Raw genomic sequence first — 15,047 nt, forward strand, 5'->3', positions numbered from 1 at the left:
ACGAATGCGCTCTCTGCATTCGGTAAGCTTTGCTTTTGATTTCTTCTCACTCATCTTGTTTTGAAAACGATGCCGTGTTGGTTTTAGTGACAGATTCTTTTGATTTAGATTTGACTCTTCGATTCTGTCTCTAAACAGGGGTTTTTCGGCGAAGGTACGCTGTGACAGCTTTACTCTTCATCACTTGACGGTGGTGTTTCACTTGTCATCACTTTTGGGGAGCACTTCTGATATTTTTATAATTTCACACTATTGATATAAACAGGAGGTACTCCTTGTGGCACTATCGGGTGTTTATTCACTCATTCATTCGGTTTGTGTTAACTCGATACCAGGAAGAGCCTACTTCCACTCTTTCAAGCTCTAATGCCCTACCCCCTATTTAAGCCTCTTTCTTATGTTTCGTGCATATGGTCAATTACATCATGATTATATTAATGTTTTAGGTTCCCCTGGCGAACGGCTAGGATAAGCAAAGATATTTGTTCAGCGGACAAGAAGCCTCTTGAGTTCTTCACTGCAATGTATGGCAATGTATGGCAATTAAAAGAAACTGAACACTCTTTCAAGTCTGGTTACTGATTGGAAGCGTAGTTTCATGGATTTTTTCCCAGATTAATTGAAAGAAGAATTGAATCCAGTTGCAACATTGGTTTCACACACTTGTTGAACATTGTGTACACTTACAGTGACTAGTGTAGTGCACTTGGGAGTCTCAGATGTTTCATCCGTGCGTTTCTCACTTTCTAGCAAATGAAGATGGCTGGCAGAGCCCCTTACTAGGTGCACACTTTATTGAATGAAATTTGGTAGAACAGTTAATTATGTTATATTGAGCTTAATGAGTGCATTCCAGCTGTATTATTCCATTGTTTCAGTTTTAGAAATTTGGCATTTCCTTGTCATAGCCATTTGGTGCCTGGGTCACATGACTGGGTGTAGTTGGGCTTTGTGTATTCCTCCTAGACAGCCACACATAATGTGATCTTAGGTGTGATTGAATGGGCCTTCACTGCAGGAGGGGAGGGAGGAGCTGGGCCCAGCCTCACTTACACACGAGTAGGCTGTGATCTTTCCCCAAACTAAGGGCTGCATACTCCCTGTAGTTAGTCTGGAGCCAGGGAAGGTAGGGCATCTGTGCACCTCACCTCAAAGGCATGCCCCTAGAGGGAAACAAAGTTTACAACAATGTCTTAACCACAACTTACCTTAACCATGAAGACTTAACCACGGAAAAGTCTTAACAACGAATATCTTTACAAAGACTATGCCTTTACCACTAAAGTCATTACTACGAACGCCTTAACAATGAAACTGTATGTTACCACAAAGCTTTGTTTAAGTTTGGTATATGGTATTAATATTAAGTTTTAAGTGGGTTTTATGTATATTATCTTTATTATAATACATTTTTTAAAGGGTGTAGCACTTACCTTTTGGGACAGGGTTAAATATTTGTTTGAATTTTTTAATACACAATTAATTTAAATAATTTCTAAGGGTGTAACACTCACCTTTAGGAACCAGATGCAAGGGATATAGGGGTATTGGGTAAGGAATTGTATTGATACTCAGGCATACATTTTTATACCAGAGTATTACTTTATTTGCAATTAAATATTCGTTTGCATCTTATAATTAATAATGAATAAAAATCGTTTTTAATGGTGTAACACTCACGTTTAGAAACAGGATTCAAAGGATATAAGGGTACTGGGTGTGGAAGTGTATTAGTAATCAGGTATTCATTTTAATACAAGTCCGTTGTTACAATTTCGTTGTAAAGGCATTCATTAATCCGTCAATCAACCACCTCTAGAAACTTCTTCCCACTTCAAAGGCGCTACTGTGTGTAAAAGAAGGACCTCAAACACCATCACGTCAGTACACTGCTTGACCTGTGGATACTCTGCCAGGAAGAAGGACTGCTGTGCTGCTGAAGGACTGTTACTCTGCAGAGCTGCACTCTGCTGGACTCCTGCTTTACTTTACTGACCTGCTGCCCTCTTGCCTGGGTGAGAAGGACGGACCTGCATCTCTTGATCCCAGAACCCAGATTGACATAACTGGCTTTCAACATCCTTGCACCTGCACTTGGACTCTACCATCTGTGAGTCTACCCTGCCAAGTATTGCCACCCCAGTCCAGGACCCTTGGAAGTGGGCTTAAGATGCATGGCAGCGGAACTGATGCATCTCCTCTGCTGAGCAGTGCATCCACAAGCAGAACTGACGTATCTCCTTTGTTGAGCGCTTCATCACTGAGTAGAACTGACGCATCGCCGCTAGTGCATGTGTTGGACCCATCGCAAAGACCCCGGTCGCCCCCGCAGTCCTTGGAACCAACGCATCACTCCGATGGCATGGCACATCCACAACCCAAGTCCTCGCATCTCTGGTTGACGGCAGCCTTGACGACTGACTCTGCATTGCAGCCTCACAACACTTCTGAAACGATGAATCGCCAGCTGTGCATCACATCCCCAATGCCAGACTTCATATCGCAATCCCCCTTCATGGGATCCTCGACGATGACAAAACACGACCTCGCACCACAGCCTTGCCGCATCTTGGAATTGACTCATCGCTTCAGCTGCGCGGCATACTTCGACGAGGATCAACGCAACATTCCGCAACCAGGATGTAAGGTACTCTGTTCAGCCGGTTACACTTGGTCCCTGTAGCCGACCTGTGCTCTATTGCAGTCTGCATGAACTTTTGACTTTGTCCCGGTCATGCACAACAAGATATCCCCAGTTTGGCGCTTTGTGTTTTTAGGTGCCATTTTCACTAAAAACATTTTAATTCAATATCTCCGGTTCTACTAATTGGATTTCTGTCGTTTTGGTCTTATTTAATTTAGTAAAAATTATGCTATTTTTCTAAATCTGTTGTGGGCTCTTCTTGTGTGGTGTTTTCAATGTTTGAAGTGTTGCACAAATACTTTACACATTGTCTCGGAGTTAAACCGGGCTGGTCAGTGCCAACCTACCACGGGGATGAGCACAGGTTACTTTGGAGTCTGTTTGTGCCTTATCCTGACACGGATTGTGGTTGCTGCTTGACCAGGGCTTACACCCCAGTCAACTAACAACCCAATTTCCCGCAGACATAGTTGGGGAAATTTAATGATTATGCATTAGAGGTGGGTGAGTCAACAAATTAATAGGGAACGCAGAGCTAAGTTTCTAGCTTAGCTCTAACAGCCCATGCTAAATTGCGCCATTGAGCATGTAAATCATGCAATAAACTTGTAAAAATGATAAAAACTCAAAAAAAGTGTTTATCTTTAACATGCAGAAGCGTTACACCTTAGTATGACAGATACATCAATGCATTGAGAGGCATTTATTGAACGTGATCACTTTTAAACATGAGCGTTGAACTATTTAAGTCTCCCCCATCTGTCCTGACGACCGACAATGCTATTAGTGAACTAAGAAGCAAGTTCGTTGGCATGTGCACCCTATATGTGGATTAGAGTATTTTTATCTATGGAGCAACATCGTAATCTGGTAAATCAAACCGAAGAGAGGCTTTGGCAACGTGCATGTCCTGAACGCACAAATTCCAAGGTGCTCTCATATGGGACAATAGAGAAACAAAGGCTCACTGAAATAAAAGATTTGCTTAAGATCACACGCTTTGGTCAAGAAAAGAAGCCAGGATTTACTAATTTTGCATTGTGCAGTGCACTCGCTAGATGGATTTCTATATCTCCTGTTTTACATCAAACGTTAATGCTTTGTCTTTAATGCTTGGGCATGAGGTTGGGGCATTAGCTGGTAGGCAGAAGCAACATAAAAGCTGGGCTCACTTAGGTCATTAAGGTCGGAGAGGACCTCGATCTGAGCCAGAAATCTGGCTCCAATTTTCAGTGGCTCGCCACCTCTACTATGCACTGCATGAACATTGTATTTTGATCGCAACTAAAGAGGGGATTGAAGTGGGGGAATGTGTTTGGGACATGGAGATTGCAGTAAAGTGTAACGTAGAGTGCATTTTTGAGTGAATTATGTGTGGATGGTTTGGAAAAAACGTACAGCAGGCACAAGGTCTCTCTTTCAGCAGCAGAATTTTGACATATTGCATACCAGTGCTAGTTCATGTAAATGATTAAAGTCCCTGAAGGGAGAAAAAAATGCAAACTTTCTGCTTTGACCTTGTCAACTACAACATTTTAATAAAGTGATGCAAGTCTCTGTCCCACACTAACTATTTCAAATACTGACCATAGCTCATTAGATTTGTAATAAAGCAGTTGGTTGAAACCTTATTTAACCAGTTCTTTCCATAGCACTGCAATGATGAATAATGAAATTAGTAGGCATGTATTAATTGTTTTATGTAATATTGCGGCTGATACTAACGAGTGGTACCAGTTCTCAAGGCCAGGGATACATACAAACCGATGTGTTGTCTTTGGTAATTCATACACTCAACTAATTATTTGAAGAAAGTAAGGCCCAGCCTAATCCCAGTATTAACCTCTGCCTGAAATATATCTCTTACTTAATGTTATATCAAGGAACCTCACTTTCGCAAAAGACAAGGTACACTTGTTCCCTTTCTCTGCTTCTTGATGACAATTGGGAGTGTTTACCAGTGTTAGCAATGGTGACCATGTCTGAATTTTGTGCAGTTGCCTCATGCAATAAGCTGTCAAAGATGGTATGCGTTTTCAGAAAATGTGCTAGTGGTGCACATCTCATTGAAGCCTCATTGGTAGATATTGAATAAGTCATCCCACCATGTGAAACGTGCAAACAATAAGTGCTGTTTGCCTGTTTCCTCCCTGCAGCTCTGTACTCGAATGCATTGGCTGTATGTGAACAGACCCGATTCAGGTGCTAGACTCCAGATTTTTAAAGCTAAAAATGTTTCTATTTCAGCCTTCTCGCCTAAAATTGCCTCTGTTTTAAAGTTAGTCAATGAGGAAAATAAATTCTCCCGATTTTTTTCCACTTTCTCCTTAATTCCTCTTTTGAAATATCGGCATTTATGTTATTATCAGGTAGGGCACATGTAGGAATGGTGTTAGTAGGATCTAGTTGTTTATGTGTTTGAGGTTTTTAATTTGTACCTGCTACATTACGAAGTGGTATTAGAAATTTTCTAAACATTTCTGTGTTGTGATTTGCTGTGATTTCACCATGGTAAAAGGTCATACGATGTTGCCTCTAATGACATGATTGGGTTAATGGTCATCTGATGTCACTTCCTAGGATGTCATTCCGGCATCAAAGAGTACATGATGTCACTTCTGGAACCCTTGCAAATTTGGTTAATCGGCGTCCATGGAACCAGATAGCTAAAACAGTGGCCCACGTTTGCAAACCAGGTCAGTTTTGAACTTGTAAAGATACTTTGTATGAATATTTTGCAAAGTACTGGAGACTGTGTGAATTTGTGCTATCTGCAAGCAACATTTGTGGTAATATCAGGGAAACAGTAAAACGTGTCCCACTTGTCCATAAAAAAGGCCCACGGACTGCTAAAAAACGACCCTCACCCTGATCTGTCAGTCCAGCCCATCGGCCACTGCCTGATTGCCCTATCAGCTAGTCCGACCCTGCCCCTGAACCGGCCACCTCAAACAACCCTCCACCTGGATCACAACAAGCACAGGCACAATTGTGGCCATGAAACCATAAATCTTCAGAAAAATCAAGACATCATCCAATCGACAACTTATGGACCCTGTTAGAACTGGGGGTCTCTAGTTGGCAGAGGTCTGGTGTGATGCGACAAGATGGCACCTCGATGTGATGATCCGGTGCGATGCGAGAAAATGGCATCTCGATGTGATGTGACAAGGTTGGATGTGCTGCGTGCACACCCGGCGGTCTTGCGGCGAACTCGGTAACTTCTGAGCTGCGACAGGCCCTGCGACACACTGTTCCGGTGATGCGATGGCGAACTCTGCGGTGGCGACACACTTCTCCGGTGATGCGACGCGCTTTGTCGAAGATACGACGGCGAACAGCTGCAGTGGCAGCACGCTTCTTCGTCGATGCGATGGCAACTGCTGCGGCGGCAGCACGCTTCTCATCGTTGCGTCACACTTCCAGCTCCCAGCGACTCGCAGTCTTCTCAGAGGGCCCAAACAACAGTAGGCACTTCTGTGCAGGCAGACTTCCTAAGCAAGGGAATTCAGGGGACCTGGAGGTGAAGTCCTGTATCCCTGAGACTTCAGGCAGGAGGCAAGCACAGTTCAAGCCCTTGGAGATTCTTCTTAAAGATTGCAAAAGTACACACAAAGTTCCTTTTCTCCTTTCCTTGGCAATAAAGTAACCACTGCAGGCCAACTCCAACAGCACAGCACAGGGGCAGTCTCCTCCTTCAGCTTCCTTGGTTCTTCTCCTTGGCAAAGGGTCGTCTTGATTCCCAGAAGTGATCTATAGTTCTGGGTCCCCCCTTTTATACACCAAAATCCTTTGTCTCTGAAGGCAGAGAGTGTCTGTACCTAGTCCAAACCAGTTCTGGGTGCATTCTGCCAGTGCACTACTTCTTCCTTTGTCAGTGTGGGCCAGGGTCATCAGACACACCACAGGAGGTGGAGCCAACATTGTGGAAGGCAGGCACAGCCCTATTCAGGCACAGGTGCTACTCCTCCCACCACTCCTCATGCAGATAGCTCTATTCAGCCTTGTGCTGACTCACCCTGTCTCCTGGAGCCCCCCAGCCCCTGTCACTCAGAAACCAGACATGGAATACACAACCTAGCAGAGGCACGCTTAGATAGTTAGGCAAGAAAATACCTACTTTCTAAAAGTGGTATTTTCAAACACAGAATGTTAAAACCACCTTCAATAAAAGATGTATTTTATCATTCTGAGTTCAGGCATACTAAATTCGTTTTTCTACCATGTTCCCTGGGTTAGTTATGATTATATGGTGTTATAGTCAAACTGCCCATTCTGGCCTATGGAAGCAGGTAGCTTTGCAATTGTGAAAAACGAAACTGGCTGTAATTCACTATTAGGACATGCCACACACATCAGGGCATGTCCTACCTTTTACCTACAATGCACCCTGCCCTTAGGCCTACCTTGGGGGTGTCTGATACGTGGAAACGGGAAGGTTTGGGGACTGGCAAGTGGGTGCACCTGCCAAGTCAACATGACAGTACCAGAATGCACACAGGCTCTGCAATGGCAGGCCTGAGACATACCTTACAAGCTGCTCTGGTGGGTGGCACAATCAGTGCTGCAAGCCCACCAGCAGCATTTGATTTATAGGCCCTGGGCACACATGTTGCACTGGACTAGGGTCTGAAAGTAAATCAAATGAACCAATCATGGAGTCACTATTCCAATACAATACTTTACAGTAGGGAGCTCATAATTTCCCTGACCTTGTTCTATGCTACTGCCTGTACTGCAAAAGACATGTGAAGGACACTCTTTCTGCCAGCCGTCACCACTGGCATCACAACCATAGGAGCTGGCAAAGCGAGATCGAGAAGGGTATATTCTTGATAGGACTGCCCTGTTCCAGTGTATATATGTAGGTGTGCTACACAGCTTGGAATGTATCATCATACATTTCAGAAACGGGCGTGGCTTACCACGCGCTGAAGATGGCTGCGTCTCTCTGAAGCTCCGGAGGGCGGCGCGGATGTTGACGGTGCATTGGCGCCCCCTGCTTTGTTTCTCGCTGTGTGGCCCATATTGGATAGGGTATACACAGCAGTTTTGATTTATCCACTTTTAATGATGCTGGGGGCCTATGAGCCAACATTTAAGTGAGCTGCTTCTCTCCCTCAGAGCAGGCCACCATTTTAGCTAAGAGAGGAGTCAGCTAACTCCTCAGGGGCTCCTCCTTTAAAGACTTTAAAGACTTCCCATATCTTTAAAGACATTTTCTGCCTCTACACATAAAGGCATTGTTTTTTTCTCCTGTAAGAGGTGTTTCATCATTTTAATGCCTTTCTAATGATTTTAAAGGATTCTCTTCAGCTGTTGATACTACTGGGCACTGTGCCATCACTTGAACAAGTTTCTAGCAGAATTTTTGTGGAGAATTTCAGTTTATGCTCTGCGTCTCCTTTTTACTATCATGCTTGCTTTGGAATTTCTAATCACTTCATCAGTTTTAGGAGTATTTGTGGTAGAGTAATAGTTACCTTACACTGGCTACACTGCTACGCTCATTTTGTGTGACTAATATATGGGCAGGTCAAAAGTTCTTAACTCTACAATTCAATCTCTAGTTGGTAAATCACAAAGCCATTTTCCGGCATCAGCTATTTCTGCGGCAATGGAAAATCTTACTTTAAATACAGGGCCAAATGTGGCCTCTTCCTCTTCTCATATCTCACCTGCAGAGTCATCTCAAACCCAGGTCAGTAAGTCAAAAGTTAAGAGGCTTAAAAAGACCCACCCTCGCCTACAAAATCTATACCTGCAGCCTCTCTTGACCTTTTATTGGAAGAAATTAGAGCTCTGAGCCCTTTTATGGAGGACACTAATGCTAAATTGCAAACTCTCAATGATAGATGGTTACTCACGGAGGAACATTTGTCTTCGGCGGAGCAACAAATCTTGCATTTCAATGACATCTCTTAAAGTGAACTCCTTACAGCTACAGGTTTCTTCCTAACAGAGCCAGGTCGATGACCTTGAAAATCGGAATCAAAGGAATACCCTGTGCATTTATAGCATTCCTGAAGGCACGGAAGGGGCGGACTCTATCTCTTTTTTCACATCTTTTTTACCTCAGGTCTTACAGTTACCAAGAAGGCCGCAACTTAACATCCAGAGAGCTCACAGATTGGGTTGCCCTCCTTCGACTGCTTCACCTCCTCAAAGACCTAGAGGTGTCATACTTCTTGGAGTAAACAGGTTAAATACAAGTTATATCGGCTGTACGTCACCTTAAAAGAACCTCCTGGTCAGGAATTGCTTTATATATTTCTCAGGACTATACAAAAGTTATGGCAGACAGGAGAAGACACTTTCTCAGTATGAGACCGGCCCTTCGATTAATAGGAGCCCAGTTTGGTCTTTTCCATCCCTTCTTTTTCAAAGAAACTCATAATAATAAAACAACAACATATGAAGATCCATCTTGTTTGAGGGACTTTCTTACGTCTTGCAGAGCTGATTTCATGGACATTGTTCCCTCAACATCTACAAGGTGACTGCTTTTTGTTGCTAAGTTTACTTATTACTTCTGTTGTTTTTAAGAACATACTATGCTATTCTTTTTGAGGAGCTTTATTGTTCTAGTATAACAATTTCGGGTATGTTTTTCATTTTATCACTTTATATTGTTCGCTTTTACCCTACAGATGCTTTTTCTATGTTATCTATGTTATGGCTGTCTTCGTTCCCCATTACTCATCGCACCACCCCCTCCCGCGTCATGCCACTCCCTCTGGATCGGACGTGATGTGTTCTTCGTGTGGTCCCTCCCCTACCTTCATCGGGTTTTTGTTAGGTATGTCATTCGTTCTGCTTGTCTATGCTATATTGATGTTCGATGTATTTTTTCTTTTCCTGCTATGGTTTTTTTTTCTTCTTTTCTTTTTTCTCCTCCTTTCTGTCTTTACGTTTCTCTCTTATTTTAACCTTTTTACACTGTATTATTTCTTACAGAATATTCCTTCCTCTACAACGTTTGTGGCTTTGCTGTATATTCTTTCAATTAAAATCTGATTGTTTTCTTCATTCAGTCTGTCTACAATGGTTTTGACAATGGTTTCCTGGACTGTCAGCAGTTTGAATTTTCCAATTAAAAGATGTGCGCTCACGCATATATCAAAACTAAATGCTCATATAGCTTTTTTTGCAGGAAACGCATCTCTCAGATATAGACTGTATGAAATTGAGAAGGGGGTGGGTGAAGTTTTCTTTTCGCCTGGTTTGGGGGGAAAACACGGAGTTGTAATATTGTGTCATAAGTTTTTAAATAGTTCAGTTGATTTCTCAGGAAAAGGATGGAGAGGGGAGATGGCTTTCAGTTTATTTCTCAGGAAAAGGATGGAGAGGGGAGATGGCTATTACTTAAAGTGTATTGTGATAAGATTTCAATTGTTCTGTTCAACATATATGGGCCTAATGCACCTTATTGTCAATTTTGGTCTTTAATTTCTCAGAAGCTTTTGCAATATCCGGATGATAATCTGGTTATGGCTGGTGATTGTATTTTACCTGTTGATCCTTTTTTAGACAGACACTCCTCATCACACTATATCCCAAACAAATCACAAAGGGCCAGATGTACGACCATTAGAAATAGCAACTCGCAAGACACTGTTTGCGATTCCCAATGGGGTCGCAAATTGCATGCCTCACGCATAATAATGAGGTTGTCACAATTCGCGACCCCATTGGGACTGGCTGGCACTCCCAGGGATCGTGGCCTGTTGGGGTCAGCAGACCTCCATGTCTGGTACTGCTTTTAAATAAAGCTGTTTTTTTTAAATGCAGCCAGTTTTCCTTAAAGGAAAACGGGATGCAATTTTCTTTTTTAAATTAAACGCTTTTGTTTTATTTTTTAAGGGCAGGTAGTGGTTCCTGGGACCACTAACTGCTCTGAAAAAATGTTTGCCCACCTATTCACAAAGGGAAAGGGGTCCCTTGTGGACCCCTTTAGGGACCCCTTTCCGTTTGCGAATGGTTTACCACCCTCTTGAAGAGGGTGGTAAACTGGGAGTGTTTTGCGACTGCAATTGAGGTCGCAAAACATTCTTACATAGGTGTTGTACTCGCTATTAGGAAGGGACGCCCTTGGAATGCCCCTTCACAATAGCGAGTTGCTAACCTCATTTTGCGAGTCGCTAATTAAGTAGCAACTCGCAAAATAGGTGGAGTACATGGGCCACAGGCTTTTTGCATGTGTAAACGGGTGTATAACACATTTACGCACACAAAAAAATGTCGTACATCTGGCCCAAAAAGCTTTCACACAAGCTTTTCAGAGATGCAACCTTACTGATGCCTCGCAATTATACATTCCAACCTTAAGGAAGTACAAATATTTCTCCCCAGTACACCATACAAAATCTTGAAATGATTATGTTTTTGCTTTACATCAACTAACTCAGTCCCTACATTCAGCAGATATTGGTTCCATTTTGATCTCTGATTATGCCCCAGTTTCTGTGCATTTGGACATCATACCCAATTCTACTCTTCCTAAGAGATGGAGATTTATTAATTCCCTACTATTGGATTCCTCTTTCACCTCTTCTTTTACTGATTTTGCCCAAGACTTTTCCCTCTGTAATCAGATGGAAGACGTTCCCTTTCATACTGTATGGGATGCATTTAAAGCCTCAGCTCAAGATTTTATCATTAATTTTGATTCTAAAAAGAGACGGCTAATCAGTCTAAACTAATTCTTAATTAAATCAAACTTTTAAAGCATTCTTACTATTGCGTCCCATTCTCAACAAGCTCTGAATCAGCTAATTAACGTCAAACTTCATTTTAATAAAGTATCCACTGATAATGCTACTTCTTATCTTCTCAAATCTAGTGCTAAGTATTATGGCGGTCAAAATAAATCTGGAAGGTTACTAGCTAACTATCTTAAACTTAAACAAAATACATGATTCATTGAATCAATTATTGATAACAGTATCTCTTCTCATCACTGAGACTGGAATATTCTAGCTCAATTCCAACAATTTTATTCAAATCTATACATGCCAGAGTCTCTACCCCCAGATCCTGCAATTTTAAGTTATCTATGCTCTATTTTTAAACTGGCTTTTTATCAAGTAGACTTCTCCTCCCTAGAGAAGAATATTACTCAAACAGAACTTCAGCTTGCATTGTCTACCCTTAAATAAGACAAAGCTCTAGGGCCGGGTGGTTTTACAGCTGAGTTATATACACACTTTTCCAAATTGCTTCTTCCTAAACTTTGTTAATTCATCCTTTTATAAATTCGGCTACCTCTTCTGGCTCATATCTGGATGCATTAATCTGTTTAATTCTGAAAGTGGATAAAGAGCCACACTTTTGTAAAAACTACCATCCCCTCTCTTTAGTTAACTTAGATTACAAAATGTTCTCTAAAGCATTGGCTTTATGGCTAGAATTGCTTTTTCCTGATCTCTTAGGAAAGGAACAATATGGCTTTGTCAAGGGTAGATTTCTTACGGACAATACTGTTTTTTGCTTTTTTATATTATTTTGAGATCTGCAAGCTTATCCAATGCCAAAAAGGCTTTTGATGGTGTTATTTGGTCTTTACTATTTCAAACTCTAACATGGTTTGGTTTTGGGCCGATATGTATGTCTTTCATTCCTGTCCTTTATACTTCCCGTAAGGCAGCCATTTATGCTAATGGCCTGACATCTTTTTTTAACCTACATAGAGGGGTTCGTCAAGGTTGTCCCCTTCTCCCCTTCCAATTTAATTTAACATTACAACCATTTTAATCTCGGATCCGCCAGAATGTTAATATTCATGTTATCATCCATGACTCACAACATGTTAAATTGGCTGCATACGCGGATGACATTTTACTATTTATATCTAAACCTCATTCTTCCCTTCCTGCTTTCGCATCAGAGGTTGCTTCTTACTCATCGGTCTAGGGCTATAAGGTGAATACTGACAAATGCAAAATTCTACCCCTTAATAAATTCACTTTTAGTCGTGATTTCTTTTCCTTCCATTTTACGTGGCAATCTAAACAACTTAAATATCTCGGTCTTCAATTTGCTTCCAACCTCACATATTCTATTTCGATTAATATGGACAACTATACTGCTGGTTCCTGTTATTCTTTTTACACTTTCTAATATTTCCCTACATGTCCCTCTCAAGCATTATAAGAAACTAAACTCAATACTGTCTGCTTTCCTTGGGAATAATAAGAAGCCTCCTATGTATTTAGCTCAGCTAAAACAGACTAACGTTAAGGGTGGAGTACACTTTCCTGATTTCCAAAAATACCATAAGTCTTTCCTTTTGCGACAATCTTCTCATTGGATTGCACCCTCCTCGCTATATACTCCGTTATGGGTTGATCTGGAACTAGCTTTTTTATCCCCTTATTCTTTTTCAGAATTCTTGTCCTTCATGCAAAAACCTCGAACAATATCCAATCCTATTATCAATAAAACTTGCAAATTATTATCCTCTGTAGTTCATTATTCTCCCACGGATCTTTGCTTCTTTCTTAACTCTACTATATGGAATAACCAATTTAATCAGGTGAAGGAACATCCTATTTATTGGCATTCCTGGAGAACTAAAGGGTTGATTTGAGTTCATCAATTAGTTGATCCGTATTCATTCCTTACTTTTCCTCAAGTTCGAGATGTCTTTAGTCTTCCATCTACCTTCCTAGCCAAATTTCTTCTTTTACAGGGGGCTACAGTTCAAGCATATAATTATTTCAAATTGATTTGGTCCTCTGATACTTCATCACCCACACAATTAGCTGTTATTCTACCTACGTGTCCTAAAGCTTCTCTTATTTATTCCCATTTACTTGAAGCTCCCACTTTGAGATCCAAGTCTAAGACTGAACTTACATGGGAGGAAGTTATTTACATACCTTTACCCATATCCACCTGGAAACGAATCTGGAGTAAAATCAGAAAGTCCTCTCGTGCAGCTAGCACTACACAAGCACTTATTTTTAATTACAACAGACTTTTTATGACATTAGACACCCTTCATAGAATTAATCAAGATATTCCACATACTTGTTGGACTTGTTCTGTACCGCAAGCTGACTTGAAACATATACATTTCACTCTTCCCCTAGTCTCTGCATTCTGGTTACAAGTTTGGCATCAAATTAATCTCATTTTCCAGAGTAATGTTTCTTTCTCTATTTCCAATGCATTTTTGGGTAGTGTATCCGAGGTTTGGGTCAATGCTCTTTTTAATATGCAGACACTAGATTTGTTATCAGCACTTGCTTTTCAACAAATACCCTGCAATTGGAAGGATTTTACACATGTGTCTTTTAAAGCGTGGTGGTATGCAGTTTGTCACAGTCACCGATTGGATACTGCATATATGCACCCTTTATCTCTTGTTTTAAAAGGTAAGGCCCTCTGAACACCTGCTACTCAATTTCTTGAATATTCCACTATCACAACTTTTGCCACCGCCTCAACTCCAGGAAATCTGGAACCTCCCTGACTTCCCTTTCCAAATTTTAAGATTCGTTTATATCAAATATTCCCTTATATTTCCTCTAATATGTATAGTTCATAAATAATCAGTCTGTAATTTTTTATGCACTGTATGCCTCTTCTTTTGTTTTTCTTACTTTTATTTTTCCTTTTCTGTTTCTCTTGATTAATTGCTTTGTAATATTCTACCATATGTTATCTTAAGCTGAATAAATATTACTTTTTTAAACTTAAATACCTTCCAGAAACGTGTTTGGGGCTGGCGCTTCTGACAGTTTTGAGTTGAATGCAGCCAGGCCAATGTAATGAGAGAAACTAAGGGCACATCAGTGCACAGACAGAAACCAACATTTTTTTCTGAGGCCCAAAAGGAGATATGTTCCTCAAAATGTCATAATGGTTTGAAGGAACTTATTAAGGGCCCCATTCCCAGACCATCACTGCCTCAGGTTTTCACTACCACACTGTACTGCAGGTGTACAGGGGAGAGGATCACTGAGACAGTGCAACAGGACAGTCCTACAGTATCTCAGGCACATCAACCCTTCTTTAATGTTCTTAGCTCAGGTACTGTTCAGGTTAGCTGGGCTGTCTATCCTCTAGTCTACTTAGGAAAGATTCCCCTGGTCTCAGTCCTTCATGAAGGTCTCAGCTATGCCACAAAGTTTGTCCTCTAGATCAGGGTAGCTCTTCTCATCTGCAGGTAACCCAGGCCTGACTGTAAACCGAATATTTCAGTCAAGACACAGCAGTAAAATGTTCTCCACTGTACCTCTTCTTACCTAGTGCTTCAGCGCTTCTTGTTAAAGTCAAATTGGTTGCAATGTACGGGTGCAGAAGGGCAATGGTTTAGCAAACTGTCCAGCACTGATTAAAAGGGATTGTAATTTATTGTGTTTCAAGTTCAGATGCCAAATGAAACATAAAGCAACTT

The sequence above is a fragment of the Triturus cristatus genome, chromosome 4_2, assembly GCF_964204655.1.
Source record: "Triturus cristatus chromosome 4_2, aTriCri1.1, whole genome shotgun sequence".
Lineage (NCBI taxonomy): Eukaryota > Metazoa > Chordata > Amphibia > Caudata > Salamandridae > Triturus > Triturus cristatus.